Raw genomic sequence first — 4,492 nt, 5'->3', positions numbered from 1 at the left:
TCTATTATGGCCAATGCTTATTCTCCAACAGGCGTTGAGAAGCGAGTGAGGAGCGTCTTGTATAGTTTTGTGTCGTCTACTGCAGATTCGCGTGGTGGTGACGGTTTCCAGAAATTTCCGGTGTTCTTCATTGATTTTGTTGGCTGAAGACATCGAAATTGAGGCCCAAGGTGCACGGGGTTGAACCCCAGCCACACATGTTATGCCTTCATGTATATGTATGTTTTTTTCAAGAATTTTTGGAAATGTAGACAAAATTCCAATTTTTCAAAACCGAGCTCCATGGAGCACGGCCTCCAAAGACAGTATCCGATTACTATTTAACTATATCTAATTTCCCTCTCAATAATAGATAAATACTAAAATATGCTCCATTTTTTATGTAAAAAAACATTTAAGATAATTTTCATGCCAAACGAATAACTATATGTAACAGTGTCCCGGTTCTTCCAAAACAATTTCCCTCCAGATTTCCCTTGATTTTTTCTGCTGGCGCTAAATCTCTAATATTCCCACTTACTTTTCCCTCCAATTATAACCAACAAAAGGCTAAATAAACTGGGTCTCAAATCCGATCTACATCCAGCCCAGCCGCTATCTCTCCGCCCTCAAACGCCCAGCACGCCCCCTGTTCGGCGGCTACGTTGCCGCCCTCGAACGCCCAGCGCGCCGCCGCCTGTAGCCCCTCCCAGCACCCGCGCCCCCACCCACCTCAACCCCCGGATCGGTCTACCGCTTCCTCAACCTACCTCGGCGCCAATTGGATTGCTGCGGCGACGGCCTCGTCGATCCCCAGCTTCGGCACCTACATCCTGAAGTTGTACGATCTCGTGTTTGGTATGGATCTGAACGCCCACCCCTTCTCAGATCTGCCTGCTACGAATTCCTTATTTGGGTCGGGAGCAAGCTGTAATCTCAGTACTTGTACTTGTTCATCCATCTAAGTGTTTCACCTCTGTACTAGTACTTTCATCCATCTGATTCTTTAACCTCTGAACCTTTCACTCGTACGTTTCTCTGATTTCTCACCCCGTAGCCACCTTGCTGCTGCTGCTTCACTGAGTTATTGGAATGGCACATGAGGCAACATGCTGCTGCGTTTGGAGATTTCATAAAAAAAGACATTAGCGTGTAGCAAACCATGAGAGGGTATTAAACAAAACGGCCACAACACTAAACAGATGGGTCACCAGTTTAGGATCAGTAGCAGACCATGGACAATTTTGGTCTAATAAATAAAGCAAAGATACCAGGGTAAAACAAATCAGATGAGGAATGTTACACGCATGAGTACTCACCCATGAGAGCAGGACAATATGTCCTGTTGGAATTGCTGCATGTTCATCGGCACAGTCAGTCAACAACTCGAGGAGCACGACATTGTGTGCACTTCACAAAATTCACCACCTTCTCATCCTAGTGCCACACATGAATCTAGCAAAAACTGGTAGAAATTAAAATAAGTAGCATGCGCAAATGTCCCGGATTCTTAGTCCGATTTTTAACTTGTTATCTCGAAGTTCCAGCAGAAGATTTTTTAATGAATATCGGTCGATTGAGCGTTGTGTTTTCAAACTAGATAAGATTTTGTTCATAGGCGCATCTTATATCCAATGGCATTGAGTGTGGGTGGCTGGATCATGGTCTTGAATCTCCTCTCTCTATTTCGATTTATGATAAGCTGATAGTGCATTGGCATGCTACTGTGTACCTCTTTGCCCTCTCCATTCACATGTTTCTTTTGGTCGGATTGCTTGGTTCTGCGACCCAAATTGCAGAGGAGACGTCCACAACTTGTACTGCTTGGTTTTCCTGTCCAAGACTCAAATCTTCTCCTAGGTGGATTCTCCTTTCTCCTTCCCTCATTTATCTTCTACGAATTCATGTCTATTCGCAATTTAAATTGTGCTTGTGATGTCATTATTTAATCTGCCTTTACTTGTAATGGTTTTATTGACACTTAATTAGTACTTTTCTTAATCTTGTATTACATAAGGAAGTACGCAAGCACAGGAGAACAAGCTTGTCAATTTTTTTGGAACATGCCAAAGGGGCAAAGAATAGTTGTAAAATGGAATGAAGAAAGCTAGCCTTTTGGAACAAGCTTGCCAATTGTTTGGAACATGCCAAAGGGAATAATGGAATAGAAGAGGTAAATGACTTCTTTGTCCCTTCCTTTTGTATGCATTTATATCAATATTTTACTCATACTTGTTAGTTCTGTAGGAAAATCTCCAATCAAATCATACTGGCATTTCTCAGTTACAAACACTACATGGTAAAACAAAGGTAATGTCAATACATGGCTATATCATTACTTTTCACTTGAAACCTTCGTATTAATATTTCAGTTTGTAGAGAATCCAATGCAATGGACCTGTTGAGGCACGCTTGTCTATGAAACATGACATTTTTTAGGCTAATAATCTGTCGCGTTCATGCCAAAAAGTTATGTCTAGACTTACTCTCACTCATGTCACAAAGATAGAATATAAAAATATTAATTGCTTACCATTGTTGTGTCATGGAACCAGGATGGCGAGCATGATGATGTCGGTCAGTTACAAATTCAACAAAAAATCATCGTCACCACAAGACCTTGTTGTTGATTATGTGCAAAGGTAAGGTTTGTGTGTTTTTGAGTTTTGAAGTTGCAGCTTTTTGTAGCTCTAGGATATGAATATCATTGCATCTACTATTTGTCTCTTTGTAGGCAAGGGAAATGAGGGATCGCGCAGTTCAATATTTTTCAAGACTAGACAAGCAGGGGACTAGAACTGAACGCCCACATCCAGTTCGCTAAAAAAAGGCGTACTTCTTCAATCAAGGTAAAGATCCGGCAAGGGTCATGGGTTTACTGTACTCAAATTCCCGACCCAAACCAATCTAACATGCCTCCTTGAAAACTGACTTCTGTTACAAATCTACAAGTAAAGGATAACTTCAAGTGTGAGTTGTCCTTGGGCATTAGACTTTGATGGCTAGTCCAGTTTATTTAGTTTTTATGGGGTCATGTACTTTAGGATGCCATTAAAATAGAGATCATATTGTTCATGCAAATTATATTATTATTGCTGTTGAATGCTAATAATGATCATAGCTTTTAAAGTAGTTTTACAGACTTCATCATATCCCAACAAGCAAAACGTTGTATGGTACTTTTCTGACTATTGATCCAGCTACTAAGGCTGGTGGTATTGAGTTAGTTTCTAAATTTATCCATGTGCGGATAGATGAACCTATTCTTGATAATGAGGAGTTAGTAAGGGAAGTTTCTGGTTGCAGGACAATTGGTGAAGCTTTCTCTTCAGGATACTTAATTGCGTGGCCTTCAACTTTTGTAAGTTGAAGTCTTTTCTTCCATATTCCGAGATCATATTTGTGTATATTTAATTACATAACTATAGGGTCCAATTTTCTTTTACAGATTTGAAACAAGGATAATTGACTTGCAGCTGAATACTTCGGTTGGAACAGGAAGCAAATAAAATTTGAAGATTTTACTTCCCAATAGTTGTAGTTTACACTGCTAGATTGAAAAATGTAATATTATTCAAAAGATCTTTTTCTTTGGTCGAATTTATGCAAATGCCATGGTGTAATATTCTCCATACTTGTGTTTTCTATAGTTAAATTGATATAAATGATATGATGTTGCACTAAGAATATTTGTATTTATTTATTGTAATGCGTAAGTGTAATACACTATTGTATATTCATAGTACATATCTTGATATTTTGAATTTGTGTATCTGCCGTGCTTCAATTTCTCTACCAATCTAACCGTGGCAAGCAAAATATAAAAACAATTAACTATTTTGCAATTACAGTGTTTTTAATGAATAAATGTATATTTCATAAAATGGGTGTTGAATTTTATGGTTAACAATAAAAAAATAAAAAAATAATTATGTTGCCATATTAATATAATAGTGTTACTGATAGTGTTACAATAGTTACAAAATTTGTTACTGTGAAGTTGACAACCATAAATTATAGTGCTACCATATTTGGATATTATGTTACTACTTGTGTTCCAACGATAAAAATATATGTTACTACTTGTGTTACTATAGTTACAAAAACATGTTACTAGCAATGTTCTATGTCTACAAATATATGTTACTATATGTGTTACTATAATTACAAAAATGTGTTACCGATACGTTTGGTAACACATAAAATGCATGTTACTATAATCCAATAGTAACACATTTTTTAACATATGGTAACATTTTTTTTGAGGGGAACATATGGTAACATTTACTATGTGTGACAGTTGACATCACTTAGTAACACGGTCTAATGAAACACATTTGAAACTGTGTTACTATATTGCCTAGTAACACTATTTTGGGCCTGTAGTAACACAACTCAGTGTTACAAAAGCTCTGTCCTCTTGTAGAGGTTTATCTCAATTCCTAATCTGAGAAATTGGACGATGAATACCTGCGAAAAATAAATATTTCATCGGCTTGTGAAGATCGGATGC

At 37.8% G+C, this 4,492-nt stretch overlaps 1 long non-coding RNA gene across 1 annotated transcript; it reads left to right on the top strand.

Moving 5' to 3' along the window:
- Nucleotides 1-2,707: 2,707 nt before the first annotated feature.
- LOC119300752 lies at nt 2,708-3,648 on the top strand. The gene is made up of 3 exons (XR_005146710.1): nt 2,708-2,828; nt 3,286-3,340; nt 3,428-3,648. It is a non-coding gene; the product is annotated as an uncharacterized LOC119300752 (long non-coding RNA).
- The last annotated feature ends 844 nt before the right edge of the window (nt 3,649-4,492 follow it).

This window comes from Triticum dicoccoides, chromosome 1B (assembly GCF_002162155.2).
Source record: "Triticum dicoccoides isolate Atlit2015 ecotype Zavitan chromosome 1B, WEW_v2.0, whole genome shotgun sequence".
NCBI classification, from domain to species: Eukaryota; Viridiplantae; Streptophyta; class Magnoliopsida; order Poales; family Poaceae; genus Triticum; species Triticum dicoccoides.
This window is presented reverse-complemented; position numbering and strand designations above follow the sequence as displayed.